We start from the raw sequence: 18,667 nt of genomic DNA on the forward strand, positions 1-18,667 counted from the left end.
ATATATATATATATATATATATAATAAACAACATATGAACACCCTAACCCAACACCCTAACCTAACCCTAACCCTAACCCATAATAATAATTATTATTAACAATACATTTTAGAATAGGTATAAACATAACAAAATAAAGTGGTAAACATTCTCCAGACAACCCTTTGACCAAATAACTATTAAACACACATCAGTGAAATAACCTTTTGTGAATGGCTTAATGATATTCTAATTTGAAGCTAATTAAGTTTTAACAATGTGATTTACAGGCTTTCATGCACTAGTTGTTTTCATCCTCTGTCATGCAACGCTGACCAGATTAAGATTCACGGAGCAGCCATTCCATGCCTCACTCCTTCAGTGGTGGCAAAAGTGTTCATTGATTTCTAAGAGCCACAGTAAATGACCTGTAGCCCATCTCTGGAATTGCACTGATTGTAAATTGAGGGCCATAAAAAAGGTAATGCTTGTTTTCCATGGAAAGTGGAATGGCAGAACACTGAATTTATCCATGATGAGGGTAGTTTTGGAACTTATGTAATTAGGGAGGTACATTGCAGGCTGAGCTAATTGAGTTAATTGTACCGGTTATCCAACATGAATTTTATGTTGTTGAAAAGATTTCCTTCCATTTTAGATATTAATCTTCTTGTTCTTTCTTGTTGTAGTTTGAGTTGTACATGTAAAAGCTTTCATGTTCTATGCTGTTGATGAGACCTGTCACATTGGTAAGAAGATCAGCCAAAAACCACTACTCGCCACTCAAGATCACCATCAAATTCTGGTCAAATTGGTTTCTCAGCAAGTTTCTACTCACATTAGTATACTTTTTCTCTAATAATTCAGTACAAATATGAGTGTGCATGTACATGTGTAAAATTCATCTATTTGTTTAATTAATTATAAATTAGGTTATTTACTATAATATATTTTTATTTTCTGATATAAAATTGAAACAAAATAAAATAATAAAATAAAGCAAAACAAAACAAAACAATAAAATAAAATAAAATATAACTGAAACATGAAAACTAAAATGTGACCCTGGACCACAAAACCAGTCATAAGTCGCTGGGGTATATTTTTAGCAATAGCCAAAAAAACATTGTATGGGTCAAAATTATAATTTTTTCTTTTATGCCAAAAAAATCATTAGGATATTAAGTAAAGATGATGTTCCATGAAGATATTTTGTAAATTTCCTACCGTAAATATATCAAAACTTAATTTCTGATTAGTAATATGCATTGCTAAGAACTTCATTTGGACAACTTTAAAGGCGATTTTCTCAGTATTTTGATTTTTTTGCACCCTCAGATTCCAGATTTTCAAATAGTTGTATATCCAAATATTGTCCTATCCTAACAAACAATACATCAATGGAAAGCTTATTTATTCACCTTTCAGATTATGTATAAATCTCAGTTTCGAGAAATTGACACTTATGACTGGTTTTGTGGTCCAGGGTCACAAATGATTAATAAACTTATTTTGAGAGATTATGTCTCTCACAATACTGGCTTATTTTTGGCTGTCAAAAACAGCTTCAGTGGATAATTACAATTTCAAATACATTAGGCCCATGAGAACATACTGCAATATCCAACGCAATCTCATGGGAAACTTTAACTAATTCACAAAGTTGCGATTTCTTATGAATTCGTACAATGTGAATCGTATAAAAACTTATAGTTACACTTTATTTTGAGAATCTTTAGAACTTTATAACTGCATGTCAATTAACGCTCATTAGAGTGTTAGTAGACTGTTGGGTTAGGGATAGTAAAATAAGTTGACATGTACTTGCAAAGTTACTTAAAGTTAGTAGAATGTTGGGGAACCATCAAAAATAAAGTGTTAGCAGATATTAAGTAGACAGTCTTCTAATACTTTAATGTCTGGTAGTTGACATGTAGTAGAATGTCTTATATTGACTTAAAAAATAAAGTGTTGCCAGCTGTACAATAAAAAAAAAAGGAGGGAGGTTGGTGGATCTCAAACATCTGTATGTCAATATGAAGGTTTCAGTGTCTGCTTACATCCACAAGATGCACAGCTTATGAGTCACTGCTGAGCATTTCAGAGCAAATTCACACGTTCTGCAATTTCTTACCAAGGCAGCCAGCTACAGACAGAGTAAGCTCTCCCACAAAACACTGACTCATCATAACTAAGACATCACGACTTATGGGACATAATACATCCTGGACAAACACTCGAAATACTTTCTTCCAGACCTCCTGAGCCAGATTATAGAAAACATGTTTGTCTTTTTACAATCAAAGTATTTAAAATCAAATTTATGTCGGATGTGGATTGTGGATTAGAATAACCAAGATCATCTTTCGATTAATAAATCAGATGTCACTGAAGATCAGATGTGGTACTCATGTGGTGCTTAAGGATGCAAATCTGTTTACCTTTGCTAGTTAGTTATGTAATTATAAGAACTGAAGTAATGCTTCCATCTTTAATAATCATTTAAAAATGTTCATAATATTGATGCCATGCTCCACTAATGTTTGACAACCAGAGAGTGCCCAAATGCTTCTTTTTGTCAAATGTTTTGCATAAAAAGTCCACTTGTACTTGATTTCTTTAGTCACCATAAATCTATTTTCTAAATGCATGTTAGATCTTATTGTGAACTCATCTGTACATATGTTTTATTTATTTATTTATTTATTTATTATGTTTTGACCAGTGTTGGGCAGTAACGCGTTACTAGTAACGCGTTACTGTAACGCAGTTACTTTTGACAGTAACTAATACTGTAACGCATTACTTTTTAAATAAATTAACTCCGTTACCGTTACCATATGGTGCGTTGTCCGTTACTTAGTTACTATTTCTTAGTAACTAGCACAACACTGGTTTTGACCTTGTAATGTTCATGAATAAACAATAATGTGGTAACTAAAACTGATATTAAAATAACTTTTTTAGATTTAAAAAAATGCATGATCATCTGTGAACTGAACTATTAATAACACTGAGCATTTTAATTTACTACTACTTTACTAATGAACTAATGTGGATTTCAACTAATGTTGTTAATGATTACATAATATTCAACAAGTTCATTTACAAGCACATTGTACTAATACTTGAAGTTATTTGAATATATATGAACTAATATTAACTAATGGTCTGATAAACATTATATAATGTTTGTTAAAGGTGCAGTAAGCGATTTCTGAGAAACGCTGTTGAAAGTGGACCAGACCGAGCACCAAAACACACTTGTAGCCAATCACCAGTAAGGGGCGTGTCCAGTAGTGATGGGGGAGGTGCCTGTGTTGAATAGCATGTTCAGAATTCAGAAATTGGAGGCAAGATAGGGGTGTGATTCTTTTGGGTAGGGGCTTGTTTGTTTTGGTGATTTCAAATATCAACAGCATTTGTCAGACATCGCTTACTGCACCTTTAATGATTTATTAATGAAAGGTATTTTAAAGTGTTACCAGTAAGGTTCATCCCCCCTCCACTTTTGAGTACAACATCCACATGTCAACAGCCAATCAACAATCGATGGATAGAACCAATCACCCCACGTTGCTACTTCTGTTTCATCATGACTTTGACCTAAATGCCACCATATTTTGTTATATAATTCTAAAACATTCATACATTTTTGTCTAGATACTTTTTGCACCAGGAATTTGATCAGAAAGTGGATGGATCAAATGGATTTTATTTCACAGGAAGCTCCTCTAACCGGGATTTTCGCTCACATACCACAAATACGATTGACACAGTGAGATCGAAGCAACCTGCCTCTTTTGTTACACCAAACACAGAAACTTTTTCTTTGAGTTGGAGTTATTTATTACTCGTATGCCTGTACGGAACCCACGCTCCTCTCATTCAGTGTAAAATCCATCATTCTACACGACGAGAGTAATTGGATTTCAGATCTGATTAGCTGTTCACAATGGATCTCCATACCTATGCCAGTAGCAGATGATTTATTGAGCTTGCCAAGGCACAGCAGAATGGAAAGGCTCCATCCCTGACAGGCACTGACATACAGTCAATTACTTTATGAGAAATGCTAGAGGTGTCACTTCCTGTAGGTAGAGTGACTCGAGGGTTAATTCTCAGAGGATCTGGCACTCCTCGCTTCTAAAAGATGACGGCTGTAATGGCAGAGGAAAGGAAGAGGACCTTTTTTCAGCCTGCTACAGTTCAAAAAAGCACAGCATTTTTCATCGTTCCCACATGCTTGGGCTTGGCGTAGCTGGCAGATGTTGTCCGCTTTAATGTATCTGTGTGTCTGTAGCCGTCACGCCGCTGGGAGCCATGGGAGTGTGTGTTTGCGAACGCTCTGGGCAGAGTTATTTTCACACTCTGATGGAGTGGCAGTTTGACAATGATGACACAACAGCCATCAATTCAATCCTCTTCCTTTTTAAGCACCAACCCGCCCCGACCATTCTCACAGTCGAAACTCACAACTCTCTGGCCGAACTTCACAACCTTTCCCCGGCGTTACAGAACGAGGTACAGGAAGTCCAGAGCAAGAGTCAAGGGCTTCACATTAATAGGATTACCAAATTTGTATTGCCATAAATCCCTTATCTCGGCTACCCACATGATTGCTTTTTTATGTGTCTGTTTACACTCTGACGGTCACAAGCTGCATTATTCTAATTCACATCATTACCTGCTAATCTCTGCTCTCCCCGCTGTCGGCACTGGAGCAACAGACCCTGCCAATGTGCATGAGCCCATTAAACACCTCTTGTGTTTAGACAATAGCTGCAGGTTACAGACAGTAAAAAGGGCTGTATCTCTTTCTCTCATCTGTGATTTGCTTATGTTGGACTATTTTTTTTATATATATATATATTTGGTTTATTTTTTTTAAGGGAGTGAAAATTCTATTAAAAATAATAATAAATAAATGAAATAAAGATCTATTTACATTTTAAATATATGAATTCTGTAAAATATTCTGTATTCTGTTTTCTGTATTAATTGCTCATAAAATTGCATCTGATCTTCAACCAATTCAAAAGTATAAACTAACACAATATGCTTAAGCTGACAAATCCAAAGAACGTGCAAGACATGTTTTTTTTTTCCTCCCTCCCTTCCTTCCTGAAGAACAGTGGGCAGTTTAACTCAAACAAGAGACTCTTGAACAACTGTCACTTAATGTATGAATGGATGGATGGATGGATGGATGGATGGATGAATGAATGAGGATCATCCAGTTAATGGCAACAACGTAAATGTCACTTAATTTTTCCATTGGACTGTGAATGTTTCATGGGATGTGTTCAATAAAGACAGGAAAGATTATAATCTTTGTTATCTTAATTAATATTATCTTCATGTTGTTATCTTGAGCAAACTGTGTGCGCCTATGCCTTTGATTTTAATACAGATCAGATGACATTTTATGACCAAAAAATGCAGAAAACCTACAAATTTCAAAGGGTTTACATACTTTTTCTATGGCTAACTCATGTTAAGAGTTCTGCTAATCAGCTGTGCACCCGCTATTGTCTAGAAATGTGTCGATTAATATAGAATGTCTGTCGTTCTTATTACTTGAAATCATGATAAAGGATGGAGCAATACGTTGGTTTACAAACTGCAGTGCTTTATTAGTACTCCATATATCTGACCACTTAGAGCAGAGTTTGGAGGGGTTTGGAAAGATGAATCTTTGAACGAATCGTTTGAGAGTCGTTGAGAAATAAGGTAAACTTAAATGCATATTATAAGAAAATGAAAGTGTTTTTTGACCTTGCATGTATGTAAACCTGTTGTTGGGGACTTCCAAAACCAAGTTACGAACTGTTCAAATAGCATAATATGGGCACTTTAATTAGTTGTTTAATTAGTTTAATAAAACCAATTAGTGGAGTAAGATGGTAGCACTTTAAAATAAAGTTAAATTCATTAACATTAATTAATGCATTTGGTATCCTGACGTAACAACTATCAAGAATGTTACAGCAGTTGTTAAACAATTTTTCATGAATTTTATTATTTTTATTTGCATAAATATAAAATCGCATTTTTTTTATTTATAAATTCACTAAACAACTTGAAATGTAAAAAAAAAAGGATTAGTATGGGTAGACTTAACATTAACCAAGATTAATAAATGATCTGAAAGTACTGTTCATAGTTATTTTCATGTTAACTAATGTTAACGTATGGAACGTTGTTTTAGTGTTACTGAAAATATCATATAAAATTAAATGTTTATCAATTGTGTGTTGCAAGTTGAAAAACATTGCAGAGAGCCAAAATTCTTAAAAACAAACTAAAATCATAATGTGTGTCTGTAGCAAGCCATGAAATCTGCTGAATAAATTTTCATTAGTGCTACAGTGAGTAATCAAGACCAGTAAAGGCACAGCAGGATCTGCCCATCTGCTTGTCCAGCAAGGTGGTTTACAAAATGCATTAAGACACAAAATTCAAATGAATTTCCTTTTCCTCATTGAGTTGGGAACATGCAGCAGCCTTATTGTTTGATGGTCTGGTTAAAGACAATACAACATAATCCAGTCTAGCAGTGGCTGGTGGAAAGCTTATAAGTGGTCTCAGATGTGTTTGGAGGCAGAGTTGTAAATCTCTCCAGGTTGAGCCAATGACCTCTGGTTTCATCCGGGCTGAAGCAGAGGTGTAATCCTCGGCCCGCAGAGACGGCCCCTGCATTGTTGTTTAATTAATACTTGTGAATGGTGTGCAGGTACAGAAGCTGCGTGGCGGCAGATAAGGGCGGGAAAACAGAGTCCCGCGAGGAGCACCAACAATAGAGTCGTGTTTACCCACAATCACTGCAGGCTCACGGCATACAGACCCAGCACAGGTGCCGGGTGCCTGAAAAGGTCCAGTGCTGATGAATTCAAAGAGAGAGATATGAGAGGGAGAGTGGGAGGGAAAACAAAGAGAGCGGTCTAAAGCAGGCATATACCTCAGAAAACAGCTATGATATCAGGAGTACAGTAATATTTGCCAAACCCTCAGCCCAGCCTGATCTCCTGGACTGTTTATACGTAGGTATTAGTATGTAACATTTATAAGCACAAAAAACGTACATTTTTATATGTTTTTATTGACGCTGAAACATACAATTTGGATGTATTACAGCGTTTAAAATGTAAAATTGCTATGTATTTACAGCTAAAAAGTGTAACATTTTTACTAATCTTTTACATCAAGACATTTGTATCAATGCATTTTTATCATTTTATCAATAAGCATTTTAGATCCCTTAACCTACCCCCCAAACCTAAACCTAGCCATTTTATAGCGAATATAAAAAGGTAAAATGTGACTGACCGAAATATGCAGGGAAATTACCATTTTAGTAACAATATAGCATTAAAAATATAGTTTTTATAGTCGCCAATCCCACTCCTACCTCTAAAATATAAGTTAAGTAGATATAATTATATAGATAAGTGCGGAATACAATAGTTTTGTGTAAGATACAGAGCAGAATTTAAGTTGTTAATCGGTGAAAACATTATCCAGATCATTAACCCGATCCACTCCGTGAAGGCACTCATTTCTCATTCAAACACACCTCACCAGAAACACGGCATGTCGCAATCTGTGACGAAGCAGGCGAGAGCCAATGAGTGTTCGATTTTCCTGCCGTAAAACCTGTCGTAAAGTTTCTTGAAGCAGCAATTTTTGAATTTGTTATGAGCGCATCAGCGTGGGTTTTGATGCTAACTGTCGCTGCTCAGGATTGAGATGAAGATCACTGAATAAAGGCTTGAGTTTGGGATTGTTCCTCGCAGTCGTATGGATTCTGAAGATTTGGATTACGCACGAATAAAATTGATTTATTTTGTAATTATGTTGCGTTTTTTTGGTGTATTCTATTTTATGGTTCTACTGTCAGTCACAGCATGTCGGAGAAAAAACTCCTTTTGTGTCCCACGGCAAACAAAGTAAATATTACATGATAAGTAATGGTTAAACGATTGCAGAAATGTTACTCATTTTAAGGGTTTAAAGTGTCATTTTGTTTAACATTGTGTAATCTTCTAAACGAGTTGGCAGCAGAAATCACACAGAACAGAACGAAATGTTATCATTTCATACAAAAAACGTACATTTTTATATGTTTTTATTGACGCTGAAACATACAATTTGGATGTATTACAGCGCTTAAAATGTAAAATTGCTATGTATTTACAGCTAAAAAGTGTAACATTTTTACTAATCTTTTACATCAAGACATTTGTATCAATGCATTTTTATCATTTTATCAATAAGCATTTTAGATCCCTTAACCTACCCCCCAAACCTAAACCTAGCCATTTTATAGCGAATATAAAAAGGTAAAATGTGACTGACCGAAATATGCAGGGAAATTACCATTTTAGTAACAATATAGCATTAAAAATATAGTTTTTATAGTCGCCAATCCCACTCCTACCTCTAAAATATAAGTTAAGTAGATATAATTATATAGATAAGTGCGGAATACAATAGTTTTGTGTAAGATACAGAGCAGAATTTAAGTTGTTAATCGGTGAAAACATTATCCAGATCATTAACCCGATCCACTCCGTGAAGACACTCATTTCTCATTCAAACACACCTCACCAGAAACACGGCATGTCGCAATCTGTGACGAAGCAGGCGAGAGCCAATGAGTGTTCGATTTTCCTGCCGTAAAACCTGTCGTAAAGTTTCTTGAAGCAGCAATTTTTGAATTTGTTATGAGCGCATCAGCGTGGGTTTTGATGCTAACTGTCGCTGCTCAGGATTGAGATGAAGATCACTGAATAAAGGCTTGAGTTTGGGATTGTTCCTCGCAGTCGTATGGATTCTGAAGATTTGGATTACGCACGAATAAAATTGATTTATTTTGTAATTATGTTGCGTTTTTTTGGTGTATTCTATTTTATGGTTCTACTGTCAGTCACAGCATGTCGGAGAAAAAACTCCTTTTGTGTCCCACGGCAAACAAAGTAAATATTACATGATAAGTAATGGTTAAACGATTGCAGAAATGTTACTCATTTTAAAGGTTTAAAGTGTAGTCTTGTTTAACATTGTGTATTTTTCTAAACGAGTTGGCAGCAGAAATCACACACACATTTCATATTAAGTAAAGGAGTAACTTAATTTAATAATGCAATTGAAAACATAATGCCATTGATATGACAACTAAAAAACTATAATAAAATTTGATTTCAGTATTAAGTTGTAAGTCTGTAAAGTTGTTCATACGTAAATAATAGTGCTGTCAAACGATTAATCGCGATTAATCGCAACCAAAATAAATGCATATATATATATATTTAAGAAAAATATATTATGTTTATATATTAAATATATTTATATATAATATAAATTATATGAATGTAAATATATACATGTAAATACGTGTAAATATTTTCAAAATATACACTGTATGTGTGTGTCTTTATATATACATAATAAATATGCACAGTACACACATATATTATGTAAACAAAAACTTTTATTTTGGATGCGATTACTTGTGATTAATCGTTTGACAGCACTAGAATCATTTAAGTTTTAGGTACCATCAATACATCAGTATTGTACAGTATTGTTTAGATGCTATAAAAATGTCAATATTGTACGTTTTAGTGTCTGTGTAAACATAAGTAAATGTATGTTTTATTGAACGTCATTTTACGAAAAATACCTACAAATTCTCATGAGATCACGTTGCTCAGCCAGAGTCAAAGGAAGCAAATTAGCATAGTGTAACACTTCTCAACATGCAAGTAAAGCAATACAACTTAGTCTCTGTAGTTGCGATGAATGTTATCAATGTCAGAATCTGAACTATTAATTTACATTCACTTAATTTAACTTTTAAATGAAAAAGTACTCCTGTAAGTCAATTTATGGGGCACATTTATCTTTAAGGGGGCCTATTTACAAAAATATTAACATCACATAATACACTTATCTGATTTACTTGAAATGATCACTACAGTACAGTGTTTAAAACAGAGATGCCCACACCAGGGTCTACAAGCTGAAGTTGGCCATGATGACTTTGGCCTGAAAAAAAAAAAAAATAATAATAACACTAACAATTTAAAAAAGCCATTGAAGCACATCTTCTAATTTTTCATTTTAACATTGTGTGTTATATTTTTATTTAAAAAACAGCAAAAATATAAATAAAAAATAAAAATGTAAATTTGATTTAAAATTGTTAAATTTTTTTTGTTTAATTATTTAATTATTTAATTCAATCAAGGTTGATTTTTGGTCCTTCGTATCAAAACAATGGGCACTGCTGGTTAAAACAGGTTACGAATAGAATATTATAAGATCAAATATTACCAAAAAAAATAAAATAAATAATAATAAAATCATACAAACCCCCTACAGTCGCATTTTAGACCAAACCTTTAAAATATTTTGGGGGCATTTTTAATAGATTTTACAGAATTTTAAGGTGCCAGTGAGGGAAAAGAGCTGTATGTGCCTCAGTTCACTAAAAATTAAAGTTTTAGCATTGATAATTTGGTTAAAGATGCACTGTGGATGATTTTTTTAAAGGCAAAATTATTGAGCAAGTACATTAAAGAACAATATTCAAAACTGTGTTTTCATCTTACTCTGATTCAACACAATAGGCCCACAACTTAAGAAGAAGAAGAAGAAGAAGAAGAAGAAGAAGAAGAAGAAGAAGAAGAAAGCAAAACACATATCCGTAAGTAGCTTGCAGGTTTATGTGTTTTTTATGTGTTTTATGTTGTTGTTTTTTTGTGTGCTGACAACACCAGGGCCGTTTTAACCATTGGGCTAGGCGGGGCTGAAGCCCCGGGGCCCGAGCAAGAAGGGGGCCCGTGATTGGCTGTGGAGTAAATTGACTGGAGCGCCGATCCCCAAAGCCACCACGCCCCCCACTTATTAGCACTGTTATTTAGTTGAGCTTTTCCGTAAATTCCATGCATTACCATTTGAGATTGAAACGTAAAGTCTGAATTTGTATTTGTATAAATACCGTGTGCCTTTTAGCCCATTCTGGTGATCCTTTTACTCCGTGTGTGGGGTAAAAGGCCCCTCTTGCCACCTCATACATTTATACGATTTTGAAACAAAATAAACAACTTGAATGATTTATTTTCACACAAAATCTGTTGCTCCATTAATGTTCAATACAACGTATATAAAAGGCCCCTCTTGCCACCTCATACATTTATACGATTTTGAAACAAAATAAACAACTTGAATGATTTATTTTCACACAAAATCTGTTGCTCCATTAATGTTCAATACTACGTATATATTTTTTCTACAATTTATACATTTTAGGCACAGTGAATGGCACATTTTTTCTTAAGGTGGGCCTTTAGCCCCGTTGTACCCTATATATATATAATTATTGTGATGGGGGGCCCTGCAGTAAGTCATAGCCCCAGGGCCCAGTGCAGTCTTAATGTGGCCCTGGACAACACAGTACAAAAGTTCTGCAAATGCAATTCAAATGCAATGTTATCTAAACCTCCTTGCACTTTTGCCTTGTTAGGCTGTGTTGTAAAACTCTGAAGCCCTCATCACAATGGAAGAAACCAGCAGCAGTGGCATATCAGGTCACTGCTCTCAGAACATCTCAGACAGCCACTGAGTACTAATTAGATTTCTGTGATGAGAAATAAATAAACATGATGAAGGGTACATTAAATGTCTATTATAAGCAAATTAAGAAGTGCAAACTGGCATAGATGCAGGCTCGAGTCGAGGACAGAATGCCAGTGTTGGGCAGGCCGTCGTGTAATTTGTACCTTCAGTAATGACTTGGAAACCTACATGATAAAAAGTGTTGCAGAGAATTTGATGAGCAAAGCTGTACAGCTCTCATTGTTTTTTTTTCCTGTCAAAATGTCTCCTGAATATAGTGGCAGGTGACACAGGTTATGAGCTATGATTACCGGCATGTTGTCTGGAACTGGAGCCAACTGGCTGAAAACATTTTTGCTGGTTTTCCCATAGACAGCCAGGATTTTTGTCATTAGCTACATATCCTTCCACAAACGTTATGCTATATTGTAAGATGCTGCATAAAAATTGCTGAATGAAACCACCAAGCTACAATAAAAATGTATATGCTTACACTTAACCTATGTAAGGACATTTTCAGAATAAATTTGAAAATGTGCATTACAAATGTAATGTGAGTGAACAATTTACTGAATAAACTGCATCTAAATAATTAATAAGTACTATTAAATTATGTCAAAAAATACTTAAAATATTGGCTATATACAGTATAGCATATACAATTTCAGAACATTATATTACTTATATTCTAGCAAATAAATATGCAATTATTTACTATATAAAGGATTCACGTAGATTTCTTACATTTTAGATGATGTCAATATGCACATACTGTACATTGTATATCTAAAGTACAAAAATGTCATGTGACTGAATAATATGAATATAATAATATGAATCTGAATAATTAATAGCTGTTAGATATTTAAAAAAAAAACTTAAAAATCTCTGCTATATATAATGTATATAATGGCAGAATATATATATATATATATATATATATATAACACATTTATGTTTTAGCTGTCAATAAGATTATTGGAGTATGTTTCACAAAATTCAAATTACATTTTTTCTTGAATTATTTGTGAATTTTACTAGCAGTTGATTTAAAGCATTTTTTTGAAATATATATATCTAAAGTTACAAATTTGTTTGCGTATACATGTACAAATACCTACAAATGAGATTAGGTTAATTAACCATGTCCTTGATTATAGAGTGCTGATTTTGCATTAATGTGGATATTGCTTCATTATGCATAGACATGATCTGAATAAAAGGTCTAGTTTGATATATAGGAGTCAAGATCACTGCCAATTTGAAATACAGACCTAAAAAGAGACAAAACAGATGCATTAAACTCAACAGCCCACAACTTGAGATGTCACTACACATAGCAGTCAGCAACAATGTCAGCGTTTTAAACAGAAATGTCAGTTATTTCACATTTCTTATTCCATTAAACAGATTTGTGCTGCTCTTTCCAGTACAGAAAAGAGAATACCGTAAATGCAAGCATGTTAAAAGAGCAAATGCTGAGATGCCATTAAATATTTATCAAGGAAAGCCAGAGAGAGAGAGCGACTGTTTAAAACAAAAATTATAATAAAAAGAGCAGTAAACTGTACTGAATTAATAATTTTAATAATTTAATAATAATTTATGCATTTAGCAGACACTTTTATCCAAAGCTACCAGTATGTTTGTTCCCTGGGAATTAAACCCACAACCTTTTGCCCTGCTAACGCAATGCTCTACCACTGAGCCACATGAACACCCAAAATTTCCATTGTTCTTGTGGATTTTTGTTTGGATGTTAGAAAAGCGCCGCACAACATTCTAGGCGTTATAAAAAATCTTTCTATTTAACATTTTCCTTTATTCCCAGAGAAGAGACCATTAGAACAGAAGACATTCTGGGTACTTTTATTTTTATTTTATATGATGTGCCGCTTTTCATCTGTGGCTCTATCTATCACTGTGTTAAGAAGGAAGAGGAGGTTTCTTTGCATCGATTTGAATAAGCAGGATCAAAATAGACTGCTTAAGAGGATACTTCAGAGTTCAGACTCTGTCTGAATGTAATTTACAGAAACATGAAAGACGAGTTACTACAGTACCTACAGTCACAACAATTGCTTGTTACGTCTTTCCACCCAAACATCTTGCCCTGAACCGAATCTAGCACTCCACCAATGTACACAACTCTTAGTTTGGACAATTCTGTATCTGTGATATAGTAGTGGTCGTAGCAGATGGCACTGGGTGTCATTCCTTTCATGATACGTTAACATATATCTCTTCTAAAAGTACAAGATCCATGCCACTGTCACACTTTTAACATTTTAACACCACTTTGCCATACTCTACAGATGTAGCATCATCCTCACATGCATTCACACATATTCTCATTTGTGTAGTAAGTGACAAGACACGCTCAAAGCACTTCTCTTTCTTTGCATTTAATCACCAAACAAGAACTATATTAGCCGTCCCTGGGTTGGTTACCCTCTCAGTAAGACATTCTGCCCACAGAACCCTGTAAATATCTCCGAGCTGCCTTACTAAGCAGGTGTTCCACCTCTCGCTCGCTCTCTCTGTTTGTCTTCCTTTTTAATGGGCTCCATTACTCCCCTGAGGCTCAATTTCACCCTTTGAGACTTCATTGGGTTCTTTGATTAGAGGAGGGATGGTAAGACTTTCACTGAGACCAGTAAATCTGGCACAATTTGGATCCTTCTCGAGTCTGAGTGAATCTGGGTGCGATGGGCGTTCTCAGGGCACCACGTGAATTTGCAACGTGTTACACAGTCTAAGTCAGAGTAACAGATGTTTTAAAGCTTAATGTTAATGGCATGATAATGCTGTATTGTGCCGTGAGGGAGCACTGTAGGCTGTTGTGCACACCTGCATACTGAATTAATGTGGGCACAGTGTGAAGTACTGTTTCTCCGGTACAGATGTTCTTTATCCATAGTCACCATAGCAACATGACGGATGCCCCCCCAATCCTTCCACTCGGTGTCTCACCTTAGCCATTCACTCAGAACAATGCCTTCACAATACAGGGAAGCACACACACACACACACACACCATCCAGAAACTGTCACCTACTCAAGCAAGCAGTGACCGAGTGAGCCAAGTGACTGACAGTAAGCTCTGTATCTCTCCAAGAATCAGAATAGTGGAAGTAATGACAGCACATGTTTTCTATTGACTATTAACATCTTGTGAACTGAAATTCTGTGTGTTTGTAAGAAACCATTTTTTTTAAATCATTGCTTCTGACCAAAATATGAGCCCATAATCCATAATAATGCTTCCGATAGTGAAAAAGTTAATCCCATTTTGTCCTCTCACATCAAAGTCCACTGAAAATATTTGTTTAGAACTGTTTTGGCTTGTAAATGGTGCTTGATCTGTGCATATTTCTCTCCCGATTCAGACAAGACAACTTTTTTTTTTTTTTTACTGGAGAAACAATATAATGGATAGAGCAACCGTATTTTCAGCAATTTTTCATTTGTGGATGAACTATTCCATTAAAAGAAAACCAGAGAGCCAAGAGTGTGGACAACACAATGCTGAGCATTATGGCAGTTTAAGAAATTATTTTCTTCAGTAGACAGACACTAAAAATAACACTGAAAATAACCTGGAATATTACTTTAATATTTTATGCAGCAAGTATAGCCCTGAAAATAGAGAAAAGGGGCAAATATTATCGTAAAGCAAGATTACATTCTTGCTATTAAGAATTTTCAGACATTATTCTCTCTCTGTGTGCCACAGTATAGCATGGAAAAACTTGTTCATATTGTATAATCTCAATGTTTTGATATTCATAAGAATGTTAATTTATTCCCAGCAACATCTGACTGTAATCTGAGCCTCATTCATAACCAAATTCATAAGCAGCTAGCGAGCAAGCGTGATAAAATAGCAGGGGTCACTAATTCAGAAATTCAGAAATCCAGCAAACCTCAAAACAACTGCTCAGCTCCATCTCCTCAGCAGCATATATTAATGAAGATGATCTCCACTGCTCTACACCTCTGCAGTGATATACGGCCAAGAGTGGAATTCATGTCCCGCCTTCTCAACATATTCAGCATCATAAATACAACTGAATAGCTCCCTTAGGTTTCAATTACGAGAGTCAAATCTCTGGAAGCCTGGCCAAGAGTAACATTACTCTGTCATCAGGGGAAGAATAACTAGAATCACTATATTTAGGAAGGGATTTCGATAATAAATTCAGATAACGCCACCCTTGAATTTGTCCATCTTTGATGTGTAATAAATAAATCGAAAAAAAAAAATGAATGAATGATTTAATGATGTATTGCAGATGAGCAAACACTATATTAATATGACTTTTTTTCCAGATGAAAATATCAAATAGACATTGCAGCAATGTGTGTACAAAAACATAAGAAAAGCCTCAGTAAAATGCTTTAATGTGTCTAGAGTGAATGTAGGGAACTCTGTGTTCTCTGTCAACATGACTCCATTTAGGTAGTTTCTATCAAAGAGTGCAGAATGCTTTTCCTGTTTCCACATATATAAACCTGTCTCTCTGCTCTCTGGAGTTTGTGAGCACACAAAGCATTTTACTTTAGCTTTATTTCAGAGTACTTGTTCATCACTGTAATTTATCTCCTTCCTAAAAGTAACACTGAATCTTTAAAGATACATGTGTGCCTATTTTGGACCAGCCTAGCTTTCCCTTTTCAGGTTTCCCCAGAAAAATTAGCTAGTGAACAATGTCTGACCCAATTAATGTCTGACTAAATTAAAATAATGATTTTGGCCTGTTCCTTGTCAGAGGTGCTGGCCTTTTTATACTAATTCTATCCATCCATTCTCCATACCGCTTGTCCTATAAAGGGTCAAGGTGATGCTCCAAAAATATAATATTTATGATTTCCCAAAACATAACCGTAAAAAAAAAAAAATCCATAAAATGTGATATGCCTGATTTTCAAGAAGTAACTCCATTAAATTATAATTAACAATATCGCTATAATTCATGAGTTTTAATTATATATCAATTATATATGTACATTTTCAGCTACTTTGTTCACATCAAGCTAGTCCTTACTAAGCGACCTCTTAGTTTAGGTCTTGCTTTAGGTTATAAATTAATACTTTTATACTTTTATTTAAGGATGCATTAAATTGATCAAATGTGTCAATAAAAACATTTTGTAACATTACAAAATATTTGTATTTCAAATAAATTATGGTTTCCGCAAAAAAATAAAATAAATATTTAGCACCACAGCTGTTTTTATCATTGATGTTTCTTGAGCACCAAATCAACATACTGAAATTAAGTTTTATATTATACTAAAAAACTGGAGTAACGGCTACTGACAATTCAGCTTTGCCAACACGGAAATTAATAACATTTTAAAATATATACAGAATAAAGTTTTGTATTTATTGTATTTAATTTTTTTTTTTTTTTAACTGTATTTTTGATGAAATAAAATTGTGAGTATAAGAAACTTATTTCAAAAACATAAAAAACTGATCCCAAACGTTTGAACATACATGTAATTTGGTGTAATGTCCTCCCCCTCCCACCCTAGAAATTACACAAATCAGGGTTTTATCAGGTTGTATGACAAAAAATGCATACTGTATAGAAAATAAAACAGGTCATATAATATTTAGTGTGACCATTTTAGCACCTCCTAGTAACATTCTGTGCTTCTCCACTCTCGAGCATCAGTCCACTCTCATTCATACATTCAAGACTTCTTGACCAGGGATCAAAAGTGAATTCGTGGGTGACCATATAAGTGGCTCAGAGAATATGTTTTTGACTGGCTGAAGAGTACAATTTAACATCTTTGGAGGTAAATTCAAAACCATAAGATGAAAGATTGAGGTTATTTTTCTTGTCACATCTCAGATTTATTGCCTACAGGTCAGTGACCAAACTTTTTTTTTTAGCTCTTACACTGTTTGCAAAGTAACACTGACCTGAAATATAATGACTTTGACTGCTGGGCACCTGAAGAATTTTCACCTCTGTGCCATGGCTCTAACAACCTATACAGATACAATTTCATTCCTCTCTGAAAGACTTTGATTCATTTTATGCTTCAGACACAAATGGATGGATAACTGTTTAACTTCACTCAAGACTGATGAATTGAGCGCCCCATCAGATGCTTTATGCTGGACCTCTAATGTGACCAGCCTGACGAAATGTTAAAATGGCTTTGGAATCGATGTCTGCCTGTAGAACATTAGGTCGAATGGCTATTGCTAATGTTTCAGGAGGGCGAAATTGAGACTAAAATGATGCAATTTGACTGCTGAACCTATGATTTGCCAAAAAGTGCTTCTGAAAATTCCTATCAAATATGACATTTCTAAGACCCTCAACTTTTCTAAGTGGCAACACAAAGCCCTCAATTAACATTACTGGATGACCATGTTCACTTGATTACCTGTCTTCATAACAACGCTATGTGTTATAATGGATAACTAATTTGCATAATTATGTTTCATCCCCTCTACCTCTCTAAATGAGCCCAGCACAGATGCCGCACAATAGCCCACCGCAATTATATTCCTTAAGGAGACGCAGGCATTGTGCAGAGTTTCTCTCATTTTTGGGCCATTAAATCAGATATGGTTTATTAGACAGTCCTGTTGAACCATGGGTAATGGGCCTCAGAAACAAATGCCCACTGCTATGGTCCTCTCCACAGTGTACAGTATAATCTCTCCTGTGGGCACAACAAACACTATCTAGTTTCACATTCACTGCTTTGACCTGAAGCTATTAAAATAAATAAATAAAATTCTATCACTATTACAAGTCCTATCACTTCAATTTCAGGTCATGAAATTTCAGGTTTTTCCTGTTCTTAGTTAATATCAAAATCTCTAACATTTTACTGCATACTGCATACTGCATACTTTACTATGGAGCACTAAGGGAACATGGTGATGGGGGGAAAATATGAGAAAGGAGGAAGATTTTTTTTTTTCTTAACGCGTAATGGTTTTTCAACTGTACAAACCCTATATTCTGTTGCCCTACACCAACCCTACCCCTAAACCTACCCCTCACAAGAAACTTTCTGCATTGTTAGATT

General features: G+C 34.7%; 1 long non-coding RNA gene across 1 annotated transcript in view; it reads right to left on the reverse strand.

The window, feature by feature from the left end:
• Positions 1-13,605: 13,605 nt before the first annotated feature.
• The window catches only part of LOC107682347 (uncharacterized), a 23,824-nt gene continuing 18,762 nt past the window's right edge, over positions 13,606-18,667 (reverse strand). Inside the window, exon 3 of the long non-coding RNA XR_001633461.1 lies at positions 13,606-13,616. This is a non-coding gene — a long non-coding RNA (uncharacterized LOC107682347). The remainder of the gene's footprint in view (positions 13,617-18,667) is intronic.

The sequence above is a fragment of the Sinocyclocheilus anshuiensis genome, unplaced genomic scaffold, assembly GCF_001515605.1.
Source record: "Sinocyclocheilus anshuiensis isolate Anshui unplaced genomic scaffold, SAMN03320099.WGS_v1.1 scaffold1098, whole genome shotgun sequence".
Lineage (NCBI taxonomy): Eukaryota > Metazoa > Chordata > Actinopteri > Cypriniformes > Cyprinidae > Sinocyclocheilus > Sinocyclocheilus anshuiensis.